At 40.5% G+C, this 18,900-nt stretch overlaps 1 long non-coding RNA gene across 3 annotated transcripts in view; it reads right to left on the minus strand.

Annotated features, from left to right (window-relative positions):
- The window catches only part of LOC106506500 (uncharacterized), a 145,454-nt gene that overhangs the window by 68,967 nt on the left and 57,587 nt on the right, over positions 1-18,900 (minus strand). The window contains exons 3-5 of one of the 3 annotated variants that reach the window (XR_014831349.1): positions 13,867-13,974; positions 10,531-10,608; positions 1,692-2,692 (exon numbers count right to left, since the gene is read on the minus strand). This is a non-coding gene — a long non-coding RNA (uncharacterized LOC106506500). Of the gene's footprint in view, positions 1-1,691; positions 2,693-7,906; positions 10,609-13,866; positions 13,975-18,900 lie in introns of those variants that run through there. The other 2 variants (XR_014831350.1, XR_014831348.1) reach the window with 2 other exon arrangements.

Here is an 18,900-nt window from a genome sequence, read left to right on the forward strand (position 1 = left end):
AATGCATTTAATATGCATAGGGCAAGACACTATTGTGAAGTAAACCAACATTTAAAAATCATGGAACAGCACATGGAAAATTCAAGAAGTCTGCTTTTTAGAAGCCTAAATAGACATTTCTCCAAGGAAGATGTACAGATGGCCAATAGGCACATGAAAAGATACTCAGTATCAGTAATTACTAGAGAAATGCAAATCAAAACTACAATGAGGTACCACCTTACAACTGTCAGAATGGCCATCATTTAAAAGTCTACAAATAGGGAGTCCCCATTGTGGTGCAGCAGAAATGAAACTGACTAGGATCCATGAGGGTGGGGGTTAGATCCCTGGCCTTGTCAGTGGGTGGGGATCCCTAGTTTCTGTGAGCTGTGATGTAGTTTGCATATTCAGCTCAGATCCCAAGTTGCTGTGGCTGTGGTGTAGGCCAGCAGCTGTAGCTCTGATTCGACTCCTAGCCTAGGAACTTCCATATGCCACAGGTGTGGCCCTTAAAAAAAAAAAAAAAAAAAAAAAGTCTACAAATAACAAATGCTGGAGAGTATGTGTAGAAAAGAGACCATTCGTAAACTGTTGGTGTGAATGTAAGTTGGTGCAACTTTCACTGCAGAAACTATGGAAAATAGTATGGAGTTTCCTTAGAAAACTAAAAATAGAACTACCATATGATCCAGCAATCCCACTCCTAGGCATATATTTGGACAAAACTACAATTCAAAGAGATACATGATGCGCCCTTATATTCATAGCAGCACTATTCACAATAGCTAAGACATGGAAACAACTTAAATGTCCATCAACAGATGAATGGATAAAGATGTGGTACATACATACACAATGGAATACTAAGCCATGAAAGAATAATGCCATTCACAGCAACATGGATGCAAATAGAGATTATCACTCTAAATGATGTAAGTCAGAAAGAAAAAGACAAATTCCATATATCAATTATGTGGAATCTCAAATACGACACAAAATGAAACTATAAAATAGAAACAGACACACAGACACAAAGAGAATAGACTTATGGTTGCCAAGGGGGAGGGAGGAGGGAGAGTGATGGACCCAGAGTTTGGGGTTAGTTAATAGAAACTATTATATGTAGAACGGATAAACAAGGCCCTATTATATAGCACAGGGAACTATATCCAATCTCCTGGGATAGACCATGATGGAAAAGAATATAAAAAGGAATGTGTCTGGGTTTGTGTGTGTGTGTGTCTATCACTTTGCAGTACAGCAGAAATGGGCACAACATTGTAAATCAACTATAACTTTAAAAAAAATTTAGAGAAGTTTGCTTTTTAAATGATTTTTAAGAAAGATCTATATTTTGAATTTTTATATTCATTTCACTAACGGCCAAAATCTGGTTTGATACTAACAATCTAATTACATTTCAGTCTTAATGACCTTGTGGGATAAGTAAGAACCTTTCCTTTCTACAGACAGGGAAGTGAATCTCAGAGTCTTAATGTCATCAACGTCTATGCTTATGGCAACAAGGTTACTAAGTAGACAAGACAAGGCTACCCTGATTCCAGTTCCAGCATTCTTCCCAGGCTATTGCTTTAATATGTTCCTCCTAAGCACCTGTAACAAGAGCAGAGTGAAAGCACACCTGAGTGAGGAGGTGAGAGGATATAGAGGGTTAGAAGGCCCAGGAAATGTTTCCGAGCAAGCAACTCTATATACAAAATTTATTCATGATTTCATGTTATTTTTGAAATACAAACACATTTTACATTTCTTCCATAATGTGTCTGTACTCTTTCCATTTTGATCAAATAAGGAAACACATTACATGAAGATGGGCTATTTTTACTGCTTAACTTTGTTTATCATCCTCCTAAGCCTGATGAGGACCTCAGTTTTGAAAACAGGCCCAGAAGTCCTGCAGAATTTACTAGAAGCCTAGCAGAACCAGAACCAGCAGGGACTTGAAGAAGCACCAGGAGTCCAGACCACAGTATTCTACATCAAATGAACAATTATTAAGATATTATAAAGATGGTTAAAATACTTTCTACATTGCAAACATAAGCAAGTGTGTATCATGAAATGGTATTCAAGTACCACTCATTTTCCTTAAGCATAATTTTCAAGATGTTGTGCACATCTGCAGATAAAATAACACAATCCAAGAAAACTGGGGATGGGAGGATCTAAGAATAAAGTTATTGTCATTGAACACAAATCAGGGGATTGCTGAAACAAAGTTTCCTTTACTGCACAATAAGTCATTATTTCATTAAGGGTAAAATACAATGTCACTGCTCCGGAATGTATCACATAGATGTTTCCAAGGGTTGATGTCTCTGCACTCTTCATCCATAAACTGTTGCAGATGGGTTTCTGGGGTTCTGTGGATCACATGATGAAAATAATTCTTTCTTGCCTTATCTTTCAGTCTTTGTGTGATTGCAGGAAGTTGTTACTTTTCAGGTTTTTTTTTTGGCTCCTCCATAATGGAGAGATTCTCTTCCCTACCTTTTCCCTAAAGGGCTTTATTTATATTGCACCTGATATTTTCCCCAGCCTCCAAGGTAGAAGGATGAACTTGGCAGCATCATTCCTCAAACCATTCATCACTCTTGCAAACAGCTGGCGTGAGTCTACAATATTTCTCTCACATTCCAATGCATGTTGTTCCAAGACGTCTTTTCACATACCCTGTAGAAAAGAGCTCCTCACACCAAGAAACAAAACACAGCCAAGGAATCTGAGATTTTGTCCAAAGACCTCTAGAGAAGATGCTGATGCTGGTTCACTTGAACCAAAGGCTTCTAGAAATAAATCTGGCTTTGAGTTAGTAGATTTAAAAGGAAGATGCAAAACTGTCCTTCTAGGGCCCATTTCAAGGTAGAGGGGGAAAAAAAGGACTTGCTTAATCTGCAAGCCATTTGAGGAAGCAGCTGACAGGCAATTCTCTTTAAATGCTTTGTTGTGGCCTCTAACCCTCTGCTGCTTCCCTTCCTTGTCTTCCTCCACTTCCTTATTCCTGCCTTTTAAAAGTACTGATGATGGAAATCACTGTGGTCCCCTCTTGCTCCATTGCCCCAGGACAGATAATGTCTTCTCCATGGATGGAATTGCCTGTCGTCTCTGGCATCTCCCCTTCCCAGGGCCAACAGAGCAGTCTTAACTGGACAGACCTGGTCCAGTCCCTCTCCTGATTAAGTCTCAGAAGGCTCCCCACTTCTGCAGGGGACAGTCCTTCTCATAGCACCAGGATTACCTTTCTCTCTCATCTCTTCCAGTTCCCTCCCCCATGTACTCTGGGCCCTGCCCACCCTCTATAATGCCTGGGCACCTGCTGGCCTCTCTAAATAGTACATCTCTCCTTCTGTCTACTAGGTTTCTGTTTGAATTTCTTCACAATTCAGATCGCCACCCTCACCCCAACCGGCTCCACTCATAGCATCTCAAACATGGCTCTAAGCATAGCAAGTGTACTTTTTTTTTTTTTTTTTGACCACGCCCATGGCATGTGGAAGTTCCCAGACCAGGGATCAAACCCAAGCCACAGCAGTAACAACGCTAAATCTTTAACAACTAGGCCACCAGGGAACTCCCTTAGCAAGTATATTTTAACTTTGTTTTACTACCTCTGCCCAGGCCCACCAACCCTCACAGAGCAAAGATAAGGGTCTTCATTTAATATCCCCTCCCTTTGGGGCATTAACTCCCCTGCACATCCAATCTACCTTGCCTTGGGAAAAAAAAAACCCAAGGATGGAAGCTGAGAAATGCTGTAGCAGGTACTTGAGATGGGCTCCCAGCAGCAACCCTGAGACCTCCCCACTGCAGCTGCAGCAGCAATCAGGTGGGCTGAGGGCATGAGGCTTAGGGCATAAAATGTGTCTGCAGGCACACAGATGTGAGTAACCATGGAAACTCAGAGGAGAGGAGCACCTCAGAGGCCCCCAGCCCAGCAGTGCAGGGATGCTTTTCAGATCGCTGACAGATAGGCAGTTTCTGCTCCTCTCCTGCCTTGACATGGCCAAATGATATCGCCAGACAGCCCGCTGCTTGGCATTTCTGCCAAATACAAACTGATCTGATTTTAATAATATTTTTAAATTAATAATAAAATCATTGAGTGCTTATTATATGCCAACTACCATACTAAGAGCTTAGCTTCTACCATTCACTCTTTATTTAATATTTATTAGTACCTTCTCTGGGAAATATAATCATCATCTCCATTTTCTAGGTTAAAGGTAGAGCAGATGCTGCCTGTGTCCTGACCGTTCCCCCTCCAGAACCCTCATTTTAGCTCATGCTGCCAGGGCTTCCCAGTGCCCACACCTGCATCTCTGAATCATAGCCCAAAGCCCACTTTCCCACAGTATATTTTGCCAGAAGTGCCAGAGAATTACCACCTCCTGAGAAGCATCCCTGAAGCAATGATGGAGAGGACTGCCCTCAAGGAGGTTGACTCTATGGTGGGTGGTCTACACTGGCTCTCGAGTTCCCCAATGAAGTGAAGCTCCAGTTGCCCACATTTGTAACACACTTGATAATTCACTTTTTATTGGCCACCTTCCCTTCATCTGTTCGCTTCCCATCTGTTCACTTCCCCACTGCCCTATGGGGGTTTTCTGAGATCACCTCCCAATATTCACACTTGAAACCTGATGGCTGGGTCTACTCCTGGAGGAATCTAACAAAGATAAGGCGGCAAAGGCACAGAGATTTAGGGACATGCCCAGGAAGCTGTCTCACTCTAGGACCCACACCCATCTCCACTACCCTGTACTGCTTCCCCAAGCATTCTTCCCACTGGAGAAGATAATGCCCTCTTCCCTCTCCTCCGTGCATGAATACATGGTGACAGCCTAAGCAGTCCCTATCCCTTCTGCCGTGACTGCTACAAATGTGGTTTCCTTACCCACAACCCCCTCATGACACTCCCTATCTAGCTTCAAATTTTCCACTTAAAATTAAACATATAAGCGTTTTCTGCTTTAAACCTCTTATAATTCTATCCATATGTTTCTTAATCCTGTGTCATTATAGAAGGAGAGAATTCAGAACATGGGTCTGGTAAGTCATTCAATCTTCTATTTTAATAAGAAAAAAATTCCTAGGACTATTTCTGTGTTCAAAATAGCACCCATATGCACAAAACATAGAACTGGTTACAATGGATTTCTTTTTTTCTTTTCTTTTTTCTTTTTTCTTTTTTCTTTTTTTTTTTTTTTTTTGGCTCTTTGCCTTTTCTAGGGCCACTCCTGCGGCATATGGAGGTTCCCAGGCTAGGGGTCTAATCGGAGCTGTAGCCACTGGCCCATGTCAGAGCCACAGCAACGCAGGACCTGAGCTGCATCTGTGACATACACCACAGCAATGCTGGATCCTTAACCCACTGAGCAAGGCCAGAGATCAAACCTGCAACCTCATGGTTCCTAGTCAGATTCATTAACCACTGAGCCATGATGGGAACTCCCCAATGGATCTTATTAAATATGACAATATATTTAATAATCATGTTAATAAATTCTTATCAATTTAGCAAGATATAAATATTGAACGTCTATTTATTCATTAACAAAATAACAACAAACACTCTAATAGACTCCTATTATATATCTTAGTCAATCATACTCTCATCTTCTCTAGCATCTTCTATGTCAACTATAAATAAAAATTCAGACCTCGTTGATTAACTCTATAGAAAATACTCCCAGAAGAAAGCCATTTCGCAATGGGTTGTGTAAAACAACATTGATGAGTTCAAAATTCAGGAATCAATCTAAGTACAATATGGTCAATATAAAAGAATTCATAGCTTCAGGAATTTCATCACAGATTATGATATGAAGATTTATAGAATATTAGGGTAAGAGGAACTTACAGAATATCTATTTCAATTTCATCTTTTACTGAAGTCAGACTTACAAATATGTAGTGACAAAATCAGAATTAGAATTTAGGTTTCTAAGCTCTCAATGCAGTGCTTAGTTCATTTACCATAATCTGTCACATATTCTGAATAATTCACTTTCCATCCCAATTTCAATAGAGTATCCTTACATGTGCGTCACCAATTCATCTCCATGATAACCAACTCCTGGTTTGGTAAGTGAACATTATCAAATTTATGACTTAGGAATTTAAAATTAGGACAGTGAAAGACTGAGTCACTGGAGAGAACTTGAACTGAAAGACTGTGCTAAATGGTATAGAATTAACCTGTTGGCGCTGTGTTTAGTCTACACAATGAGTTACCATGGAGTCCCAGAGTGACAGAGAGTAGCCAGAGCTTCACTTTCCCAGATTTCTTCTGAGGTCTGGTGACATTTGGACTTCATAAAGCTTATTTGCATTTTGAAGTGGTGTCCTTCAACAAATTTACTTGAACCAGCTTGGGTAGGTTTCTCTTCCTTAAAGCAAAAAGTCCCTGGGTAGAAACCCCTTCCCTCTTCTTGCTTCTAAAATAAGCAACGATAAAGATGGGTATTGAACAATGGGATAAGAAGAACGGCGCTTGGAGTCAGCGTGAGGAACCAGAATAAAGCAGGAGACTACTTTAGCCAAATGCCAGCTATGGTTAAAGAATGTCAGTGTATGAGGAAAAGAGGCTGAGATCCCTAACGTCTTAAGCCAGTTTAGGGGCAGTCCCTTAATATGACGAATGTATGGATTTTGAATGGTGAGTTTTCTTCAGCCCCCTCCTCTGCTAGACTCACCCTGGTAGTTTCAAACCAAAGAATACAAAGGAGACAAATTTGCGATCATGAACTTCTCACAGATTACTCCACTGACCATGAACTTACAGTCCTTCTGAGGCATCTGCTATGCTGACATTTTGGAGAGGGACCAGCACCTTAAGTCCATAGGCCCTCTTCCAATTTCATACTGGTCTTACTAGTTTCCTATAGACCTCAGAGAGTCATTATACCTAAAGCTAGTAAAGTATATTGAAAGATCTTCTCCCCAACAACATTAAATACAGTTGTACTGGCACCGTTTATTTCCAACCAGCAGCCATTCTCCTACTTCTTTGTTGACAGACCCTGATTATTTGTTGCTCAGGGAAGATGACCCTATCCCCAGCTCACTAGCTCAGAAAAAAATTCAGATGAATTTAAGATCATCTTAACACCACCATTTCCTTTTCCAGTGATTGGTACAGGCGTGGGCTTCAAACATAAATATAGCCAATGAGATAATAGTAGCTAATATTTATTGAATGCTAGCTATGTGCCCTGTTCCAACGGTTTTACAGGCACTCATTCTTTTGCTTTTCATTACAACTCTGCAGTATAAGGTCTATAATTGTCTCTATATCATGTCTTCTTAAAAATACAAATAATTCATCTTCATGCTTTAAATCATTTTGATTTGGATTTTTTATACTTGTTACTATAAAAATATGAACTAATCTAATTAATTTGTCCTCTTCTCTTTAGAATCCCATGTAAGCATGTGTCCAAAGATAGCAAAAGAGTATATAAATATCATACATACTATTGCAATTCTTTGCTTTCTAGTTTCTATAAGAGTTTTTTCTTATTTACTACAAGGAAAAAGAGGAGGTAGAGGAGGGGAAAGTCTCACTTTCACCTATTATGTTTATTATTAGGATACCTTATTGTTGGCTTTATTCATGGAAAATCACCTTGAAAATAAAGTAGTGAATAAAAATATGTTTTCAACACAAACCATATCAAAAAGGTAGACTAGTTAAAAAAAAAAAAAAAAGACAAGTAGCTCTTTCCAAGCTTGATTTATTTCACTTAGAACAACCATTTGCTGAAGCAGTGACAGATCCTCAATTTCTCATCCCAGGACTTTGACTACACGGCTAATGAGTGAAACCCAGTCTTCTAATTTATATTTTTATGATTTTAATGATTGGGCCATTTCAAATCATTGTTCACTAGTAAACCATTCATCCCATAAAATAATATTTTCACAAGTTTCCCAGTACCTTGGTTACATTGGCACATATTTTCAAAAACGTACAAAAAATTATTCATTAGTAGCTATATGAAATAGCCATTATATAGGCTCTTGGCCAGTATATTTTTAATATTATTAAAACAGGTTTTAGGTCCTTTCTTATTGCTCTTTGTCCAACAAAGGTAATTCAAGCTAACAGTTTTTATATGTTGTAATAAATATTTTAGCTATATTGAAGTAGCTTAATATAACGGTAGAACCAGATAACTAGATGAAAGTGCTAACTCTGTAATTTGTTGTCTTTGTAACACTAAGAAAGTTAACATTTTTGTGCCTCAGTTTCATCAGGTATAAAATAGGGATAATAACAACTAATTTTTCGGGTTGTTCTGAGGATTAAAGGACCTAATACATATGAAGTACTTAGAAAGTTCTCAGCACATAGTAAGAACTCTACATACGATCATCAGTATTATTACAAGGGTTAAACTGTAACTAACAGAAAACTTGATTAAGCATAGCTTAAATCATAAGAACACATGTTATTTACTTAATAAGAAGCCTGGGAGTTCCTGTCGTGGCTCAGTGGTTAATGAATCCAACTAGGAACCATGAGGTTGCAGGTTCGATTCCTGGCCTTGCTCAGTGGGTTAAGGATCTGGCGTTGCCGTGAGCTGTGGTGTAGGTCAGAGACACGGCTCAGATCCCACATTGCTGTGGCTCTGGTGTAGGCTGGTGGCTACAGCTCCGATTAGACCCCTAGCCTGGGAACCTCCATATGCTGCAGGAGCAGCTCAAGAAAAGACACACACACACAAAAGAATTCTGTTGGCTCTGGCATTGGTTTATAGCTCAAAGATATGAAGGACTCTGGCTCCTCCCATCCTTCTACTTTGCTGTCCATCCTCATATGGGCAAAGTTTCCTCTCAGAGTCACACAGTGGCTGCCTCAATTACAGGTTCCTCAGGCAGCAGGATCCAAGAGAGCAGGTAATGGGATGAGGGTAAAAGTAAAAAGTAAATCTGAAAAGGCAGGGGAGGGAGGGGGAGAGGAGTGGAATTTCTCCTGATGGATGTTTCTCTTTTCAGAAGAAAAATAGTCAGCGAATGTCACCTTTATGTCTTCCTGGCCAGAACTGTGTCACATGACTATTTCTAAACCAATCACTGGCAAAGAATAATGAAATTGCCGTGACTGATTTAGACCAACCCTGAGTCATTTTTCTGGGGCTGGATCTTGTGTTGCCTGATAAAAACCAGGTTTCTAGCACCAATGAGAAAAAGAGTATAGCTACTGGGTATACAACCAATAGTGTGTGTCATCAATAAGCATTCATTTGATGCCTACTATGTGCTCAGCTTGTGCTCCTAATAAAACTGGAAACTACCAAAAGGACAAATGATATTTTCTTTGCCCTTGAGGTCCTACTTACTTGTCATCTTTAGACTTAAATTTACTCCTGCTAGACCCTGCTAAGTAACTAAACCAGAGCCCGTAAGGCCTCCTTTCTGATGCACTGACTCTTGAGTGGATTCACTTACTCTCCCCAAGTATATTTGATCATCCATTTCTTTCTTTTTTCCTTTTTTTTCTTTTTAGGGCTATACCCACAGCATATGGAAGTTCCCAGGCTAGGGGTTGAATCGGAGCTGCAGTTGCTGGCCTATGCCATAGCCACACAGCCACACCAGATCTGAGCAGCATCTGTGACCTATACCACAGCTCATGGCAACACCGGATCCTTAACCCATTGAGTGGGGCCAGGGATCAAACCTGCATCCTCATGGGTACTAGTTGGGTTCATTACTGCTGAGCCACATGGAAACACCTTGATCTTCCATTTCTTGGTCATATCCTTGCACTGCATCTTAAAGTGATTGTTCAGTTTCACAGAGTGATAATTAAAGAACTACACCAAGAGTTAATGATCTAAAATCCCATGTTAAGAAACTCTGAGTACCTCAGATACCCAGAGGCAGATTCTATCTGTCTTTCTTTTTTTCCCCCTCTATTGAGGGCCTACTGTGAGCCAGGCACTTTTGTAACAACATTCTTTCCATTAATTCTCATCCAAAAAAATCCATGAAATATGATTCAGATAAAGGAGAGATTAAGACAGAAGTGACTTGTGTAAAACCATCAGTTAGAAGTAGAATAATTACTCCTTATTGAGCTTATTCTACATATGAGCCAAAGTGTCTTAAATGCCATATGTGAATTCATTCCTTTAATTCTCTTAACCACCCAGTGAAATAAGCGTTCCCTCACAACAGATACTTCCAAGCATCCTCTAGCTGCCATTACACAGATAAGAAATCTGCAGCTTCAAAAGTTAATAACTTCAAGTTCACTCAGCTAGGAAGTAAGAGATATTATATAAAGCTGGGTCTGCCTAATTCCAAAAACTTTGCGTTTTAAGTCCCACCCACCCAGACACGTCAGGAATTTGAACCCAGGACTCCTAACTCCTAGGCTCATTCCATAATCCCTAAATCAGGGGTGGAAACTTTTAATGTTTTACTTTATCAGCTTGTTCTATAAGATGTTCTCCAAGTAGTTCATAATTGGTCTAGCTGTCTAAGATGAGGTTGGGGAATATATACAAAGATACTTACCAAAATAGCAAGGCCCTCCTTCCTTTCTGAGATTGGAGAGGCCAAGCTAGCTGATCTCTGTTGAGTTTAAAGAGATTCCTAGGAGGTAAGATTATCAACATTTACCACATTTCTGCTCCGCCTTCAAGTCACAAATTAGACATTAACACATGAATTAAGCAAAATCACATAGTTGTACATTTCACCTTGTGTAAAATGCTCTGTGTTATAGAAATCATATGACTAGGGGCTCTGCTATAAATCATTAAGAACTTTTGTTCCCTGATAGCCCCAGAGTTTGCAGGAAAGAGACTTTTATAATTGGTATCTGCTTTGACTTCACCCCTGAAGGTAGCTTTCTATTCCTGCATATTCTGGTTGGGTTTCCTTGCTCTGGAAGCCTCCTACTCAGAAATCAACTGGGGTGCTATCCATAGAAATACAGAGTTCTAAGGATCATCACTTGCCAGTTTCCAGCCCTATTAGAGACTACCTGGAAGTGGGAGGTGTATAGAGGCATCTGTTTCTCTCACTCATTTTTCTTTGAGTTTTTGTTTGTTGTTGTTTTGCTTTGAGTACCTAGGTTTTAAACATGCCAGCAGACAAAAAAAAAAAAAAAAAAAGGAGTTTCCGTCATGGCTCAGTGGTTAACGAACACAACTAGCATCCATGAGGATGCGGGTTCAATCCCTGGCCTCAGTGGGCTAAGGATCAGGCATTGTCATTAGCTGTGGTGTAGGTAACAAATGTGGCTCGGATCCCATATTGCTGTGGCTCTGGTGTAGGCTGGCGGCTACAGCTCCAATTGGACCCCTAGCCTGGGAACCTCCATATGCCATGGGTGTGGCCCTAAAAAGGCAAATATATATATATGCTAGCAGTCAAATTATTACCAAAACCAGTCCCCAAATGCATTTGTTTTTATGTAAGTGTGAAGTTTCAAAAAGCAAAACCTGCTATCCGAGCTCTGACATTTACGCCACGGCTCTATACGGCTGGTCCCCAGGAGCTGGAAAATCATGTTTTAGGGAAGCACATATGTGCTGATCGCCATAACTATATAAACAATCCATCAAGTTAAAAAAAAATGGTATAATAATCCCAGTCAGCAAGATATTTCTGAAGATCCAAAGGCCTGTGTAAAATAAATGATTAAGGAAAACAATGTGATAAAGTTATATCTAGTTTTCTTTCCTTTGTATACCAGAACAAACAGATATATACAGCTCCCAGAATATCATCCACAAAGTTCATGTGGCAGGGACAGAAAGTGTGATATAGATTTTTAAGTCTTTCATACAAATGAAGGAAGATATTGAAGTCTTCCTAATTTGGAGTCCCAGATTTTCCCCTGTGAAACACGTCTTCAATAGACCAGAGAATTATCTCTAAAGTTTCTTTTAGGTCAAAAAACTTGCTTCTTCATCCCCTTTCCCCTGTTCTTTACAGGTCCATCTATAATGGCACTGATCACATTCCCTCGTTCTGTAATTGGCAGGCACACTCTTTCCCATCAGCCAGCTATTAACCCATAGGACATGGTTTCTGGTGGAAATGTAGTTAATGTTTGTGAAAGTGAGATGGGGTCTCTGAATCTGCTCATTTCAAACCCTCAGTCTACATGTTGAAAGCTACTGCTGTAAGAAAGTTTTTAAAATCATCATGATGCTAGACATCTCCCAAGCACCATTAAATCATCGTCTCGCACTGTTCATTCCATGGACCCTGTATCTGAACAAGCCAGAGTGCCTATCACAAACACAGCCTCCAGGGCCCTCTGGCACCCCTGCTGAATTAGACTCTCCAGAGGGGAAGCCCCAGAAGCTGTATATTTAATTTGCCCCATAGGTGATTCTGGTGCACACTCAAATGTGAGAACTACTACTCAGGGTCAGTGAATTAAAATTGAAGGGCAAACACAATGGGACTGTAGGGGTCTGTTGAAGCAATTAATTAAGTGGGCTGAAAATCCACGAAGTTACAGAATTACTTTGAATCTAGCACTTAGGAGATGCCCCTTGATTTCTGAAACCACTAACCTGAGCTTTGACTCAGAGGTCTGTCACCATTTGTAATCACATAATCTTACGGTTTCGCTCTGCCTGATTTCCCTGTGAAGTGAGCCATCTCCTTCTACGTTCATGACAGTTAATAAACATCTTATATTTTGAAAACATCTCCTCACCTCCCTTCCCCATTTCCCCCTGCTTTTATCAAGCCTCACATCTCTGCCTTTCCTATAAAGAGAGACACCTAAAAGCTGCCTCTTTTACAGCCAGTCGCCCAGGGTTTTGCTCAACGGTGCAGTACTCACCTCTGAACCAGAAATAACATATTTCATATTTCATAGAAAACAGATACTTCATGCCAAGGAGAATGTGGTGTTACTGAAAGATGAGTGTCTTTAAAGATTTTTAAGTGACCACGCAAATACTCCGAATTATTGGCAAATGTAAGCTTTTTGGTGAAAGCAAAAATATTTTGAAAATCATAATAATGGTATCATTTAGGCAAATTCTCCCCTCTGGAGAGTACCCTGTTCCAATGAGAGAGAACATAGGATCACAGAGAATCTGATGGAAAGAACTTCCCAGAAGAAACCATCTACTGTGGAATGTTCACTGGTCTCCTCTGCACATGCCTTTTCCAGCAATGAGTGGGCATATTCATATTCAGAGATATAGAACTAAAGGTATTTAAAGGAGATAAAGTGTCTTTGTTCTATACAATTAGAAGTAAGGTGCTATCACACCATGGATACTCAAAAAAAAAAAAAGAAAAGAAAGGTAATGAATAAAAACTGTGTCCTTTTGAAGGAAAAGACAAAACAAAAAAGGTACACAAGTAAGGAAGAGAGGGAGGAAGGAAGGAGGAAAGAAATCCCTAATTCCATCAGTTTGAAGACAGTGTTGTAAAGGGAGATGACAAGGGAGAGATTTCAAGAGCTAGTGCGATATAATGGGAGAGTCCTAAGAGGAGAGTCATTTCTCCAGTTCTAATGGGAGGAAAACCTCTCCAGGAGGACTCCTTATGCTCTGGAGGAGAGGCTCGAAGAAGCAACTTTGCAAGGATGTATGGTTCTCTGAATTTTGCTTTTCAACTGCTAGATAACAGCCACATTGATGAAGGAATTTGCCAAAGTTAATCATGATAATCTCCATCCCCCAATCCAACCCAGAATGGAATGAGTGTCTTCTTTCCAAGAGAGATAGGCATCCTCCAGTCTTCCCAGTGTTCAGATCCTGGCTGCAGTGAATTGCCTCCAAGTCTCCGGGGGCGGAGGGGGTGGGGGAAGTTGAGTAAATAACCTCCTAAAGAGGAAAGAGGATTGTTGTTGAAACAAAACACTCATCTTACCAGGTCGTTGGCCACATCCCTCTGGCCATCCAGAAGAGAGCTGAATTAAGCCCATCTCTTAATGAGGATAAATTTTCTCCAGTTATATGGTTGAGTCATTCCATGGAGCTAAAAAAAGAAAAAAAAAAAAGAGGGGGGCAGAAAAAGCAGGATGTGGCATATTATGTGTCACTGTCCTCCCATTCTTCCAAGAGGAAATGTTATTTATAAAAACCCAAAAGCAATTAACAAAATGGCAATAAGAACATACATATCAATAATCACTTTAAGTGTAAATTGACGGAGTTGCCATTGTGGCGCAGCAAAAAAGACTTCAACTAGTATCCATGAGGATGTGGGTTCCATCCCTGGCCAGATCTCAGCTGAGATCTGGTGTTGCTGTGGCTGTGGTATAGACTGGTAGCTGCAGCTCCAATTCAACCCCTAGCTTGGGAACTTCCATATGCTACAGATGCAGCCCTAAAAAATAAGAAAAACAAACAAAAAAAATTAGATTGACTAAATGCTTCAATCAAATGACAGAGTGGTTGAATGGATACAAAAATAAGACCTGTATATATGCTGCCTACAAGAGACTCACTTTAGGTCTGAAGACACACACAGACCAAAAGTGAGGGAATAGAAAAAAAGTATTCTGTACAAATCGAAACAAACATGGGGTAGAGATACTTATGATCAGACAAAATAGACTTTACAACAAGGATTACTACAAGAGACAAAGCAGGACATTACACAATTATCAAGGGATAAATCCAAGAAGAAGCTATAACACATGTAAATATATATGCACCCTATATAGGAGCACCTAAATACATAAAGTATTAATATATATAAAGTAAGAAGTTGATGGTAACCCAAGAGAATCTATTCTTTGTAAGGAGCTTAAAATGTGAATGATGTAAAAACCTTAGAGTTAAGGGAGATTTCTAGTCTAGAAAAAAAAAAGCCATAATTAAAATTGTTCTCTAAAGCTAACTCCTTGATGACCACTAAGCACATAGCCCCCAGACCTACTGGAGCCTAAGGATTAATAATGTGAACCCCTATGACACCACCATGTTTTTTTTTTGTTTGTTTTTTTGGTTTTATTGTGTGTTTCTTTTTCTATGGCCACACCTGCCACATATGGAGGTTCCCAGGCTAGGGGTCCAATCGGAGCTGTAGCCACCGGCCTACGCCAGAGCCACAGCAACGCCAGATCCGAGCCACATCTGTGACTACAACACAGCTCACAGCAATGCCAGATCCTTAATCCACTAGGCAAGGCCAGGGATCGAACCCGAAACCTCATGGTTCCTAGTTGGATTCATTAACCACTGAGTTACGATGGGAACTCTGACACCACCCTGTTACTTCACTATCAACCAATCAGAACTGTGTATGAATGGATCACACACCTTGTGACTCCCCCACCTTGCCTTGCTTTTAAAAGAAGCTTCCCTGAAGTCCACTATGTATTCAGGTCTTTTGAGCATGAGCTGCACAGTTCTTGCTTGGCCCTGCAATAAACCTTTCTCCACTAAAAAAGAACAACAAAAAAAAAAAAGAAAAAAAAAGAAAAAAAAAATCTCTAGGAGTTCCCGTCGTGGCACAGTGGTTAACGAATCCGACTAGGAACCTTGAGGTTGCAGGTTCGATCCCTGCCCTTGCTCAGTGGGTCAAGGTTCCGGCGTTGCCGTGAGCTGTGGTGTAGGTCGCAGATGCGGCTCGGATCCTGCGTTGCTGTGGCTCTGGCGTAGGCCGGTGGCTACAGCTCCGATTCGACCCCTAGCCTGGGAACCTCCATATGCCGCGGGAGCAGCCCAAGAAATGGCAAAAAGACAAAAAAAAAAATTAAAAAAAAAAAAATCTCTAGTATAGAGGTACTATGGCCCAGTGTTGCCAACTACAGCCCTAGTGCCTCAGCTAACCACAAGGAGTCAACACCTATAGAGTGCTTGCTATACAGGCTAAGCACCTACATGCATTAATCTCTTTTGAAAATCATATTTGGAAAAAAGATTTACTTTCATGCCTAGAGCATAGAATCTATGCTAGATAGAGATCATTATGTTCAGAGAAATTATTTCACCAAAATGATTACAGCCACTTTATCAGCTTCTTTGCAAACTGATTTTTCTTTCTTTTTAAATCTTGGCTCAGAAACAAGCCAACAACACAGTCCTCTAAACCCAACCCTAAAGTTGTCTCAGTCTCATGCTCTTGTTTGAAAACCCAGGCTTTACATAAAAGTCCAGCTTCACTGGGTGTGGATGGCATGCCCAGACAGGAGACATGCACATTTCTTTTTAGCGATCGCCATTTGGGGGAACTTCAGAGCAATGTCGCCATGTGGCTAGTGTCCAGATCTCAGGATGAAAGCTGAAGATCTGAATAAGCTGAATGAGAGACTATCTGAGAACAAAAAAAGGGGGACTCTGACCACAAGTTAATGCAGAACCATTATGAAGTCTGGAGGCCAGTGCAGGGTGGTGGGAACCTGGAGGCTCCAAGTGTGAAAGCCGTGGATCCTGACAGAATCAGACTTGTGTGTTCCAGTGTGCCTGCTGGTGCAGCAAGGAAACAGGGAAAGCCTATAGCCACGCCACCCAAAACAAGCTCAGGACAGCTGCCCAAAAAGTGGCCCATAAAGCAGCTTGTACAGTCAGCAACCCTGAAACAAATACTGCTCACAAATGTGATGCCAGCTGGGCCAATTCACCAGGAGCAAACGTGATCTTTCTTGTGATTGGTTCAGAAACTTGCCTCCTAGAGATCAAAGGAACTCAGCTATGGAGTGGTCAGATGCTGTTGTAGAAAAAGCCTCAAGCTCTGGAGGGAAAGTTGTAAGTGTTCCCAACCCAACAACTATCTTCCTTCCTCTTTCTTCCCTGCATGTTCTGGTGACTCTTTCCTTAGTTGTATTTTTTTTCCTCTGCAATGTGATTTTCATTGTAGGGTTAGATTACATTCATTTTAGTTTTCTCTTATAATTTTTTTCCTTTAAAAAGTTTCTATGAAAATAAATTAAAAATTGTCTGTTATACAATATACAGGGAAAAATACAAGAAAAATCATACCTAATTCCAACACCCGGATTACCACCATCAATCTTTTTATTAATTTCATGCCTTTTAATTTTTCTTTGTGTTTGTATGTAGATATGTATACACATATATTGTATATATGTTTTTGTATATATTCAGTTATTTTACAAAACTGAGATCATTCCAAAATACAGTTTTGTGATCTGCTTTTTTCCACTCATTATAATGGTAGCATAGTGGAGTTCCTGTGGTTGGTGCAGTGTAATGAACCCAACTAGTATCCATGAGGATCCAAGTTTGATCCCTGGCCTCCCTCAGTGGATGAAGGATCCGGTGTTGCCGTGAGCTGTGGTGTAGGTGTGCGGCTACAGCTCTGATTCAACCTCTAGCCTGGGAATCTCTACATGCCGTGGCGCACCCTAAAAATTAAAAAAAGAAATTTTTTAAAGGCAGCATATTCTCAAGCCATTAAATATTCTCTGAAAACCCATTTTTTAATGACTATAATTGCTATTCTTTTTCAGGCTTTGACATTGAGTGCAGTACATTAAATGGAATAATATATGGATTTTCCCCCCTTTTTAATGTAACTTTGAGCCATTTGTATTTGATTGCATTCATCTTAATGCACTTCCCTATTGTTTCTCAAGATCAGACACTTTAAGTGTAGCCAATTAAATTGAAAACACTAAGACTGAGAACATCAGGAAAAATTTATTGCTGGTATAAACTACTGAGGAAACCTAAGCCAGCTGTATTTCTCAAAATAGCTATATTTACAATCAAATAAAGTTCACCTCCTATGAGTAAGAGATAGCTTGTTTCTTATGATGCTAAGTGTTATAATAGACTGGCTTAGCTGTGTCGTGACCTGGGATGGCACTGTGTCCTTAACTACTGGCTATTCACCGACAAATATCTGAAACCTTTTATCTCTTCAGATGGTATCTGTTAGCATCGCACCATCTGGTCATTTAGAAAAACCTGGTTAATTGACCGCATTATCAGTAGGACTTCACTTTTGAACAACTATTATCCCCAATGTTTGATTTCCAGTGTTTGGCTTCAAACTGTTGTTTGGAGCGCTCAGAAAACATTCTCCCAAAGAAATAAGCTCCAAGTGGTAGCTGGCTGACACGGATCCAGAGGCATAATATGTCATGCTAGGGCTACCAGATAACAGTATACTGATCATACCGGGAAAGCACGAATTCAGAGTACTGTGAGGGATCAGTGTCTTTTTTTCTCATCTTTGACCTCATCTACCCAGGGGCAGGAGTAAGGACTCCAGAGACCAATCTCGAGGCACTCCAAGAAGCAAAGTCGTGCACAGAGGTTGACAGGCTCCATGGAAATGTGTCTCCTCAGAGCCTTCTCATGTGGGTCACCTTCCAGACACTCTGCTCTGAGTACCTCAGGGCGGGTCTGTTTCAGCTGTCTGCCATCATCATCTTTTGACACCCCTCGAGCACTGCTCCCTACTCTGGCCCACTTCCCAAATTCTTTTAAGCCTTCCTTTTCCTATAGCAAATTCAAAATCTTTTTTAAGGTTTTCTGTGGGTTTGTGTTGCTAAGAATACTAAGAAAGTGAAAAGCTCCTCTTCCCCCTCCCCAAGTCCAACCACAATCTTAATATTCTATAGAAAGATGAGGGTGGCAGGAAGGGCAAATATGGGATTAGAGGACCCTGAAGTGTAAAGAAAAATAGGCATCGACATCTCAGAGGGACACTCCATTGCAATGACTCCCCTGAACATCTGGGCCCCTGGAGAGTAAGAAGGGAGAATGGAAGGGTAAGACAGAGACTAGGATTCTTCCATGAGGGTCCTCAGGAACATTAAAGGAAAAACAGATTCGAGAATCAGCTTTGTCTTATTTTCCTCCTTTTTTCCATTATATCACCACTGATATGGATAGGAAACAGGGCTCATTAAGAAGAGAATGAGGGAATTCCTGTCGTGGCTCAGTGGAAACAAATCTGACTAGCATCCATGAGGATGCAGGTTCG

This window comes from Sus scrofa, chromosome 16 (genome assembly GCF_054392235.1).
Source record: "Sus scrofa isolate SSC_HxYL_T2T_F1_AM1 chromosome 16, Sscrofa_HxYL_maternal_Yorkshire_Landrace_v2.0, whole genome shotgun sequence".
Lineage (NCBI taxonomy): Eukaryota > Metazoa > Chordata > Mammalia > Artiodactyla > Suidae > Sus > Sus scrofa.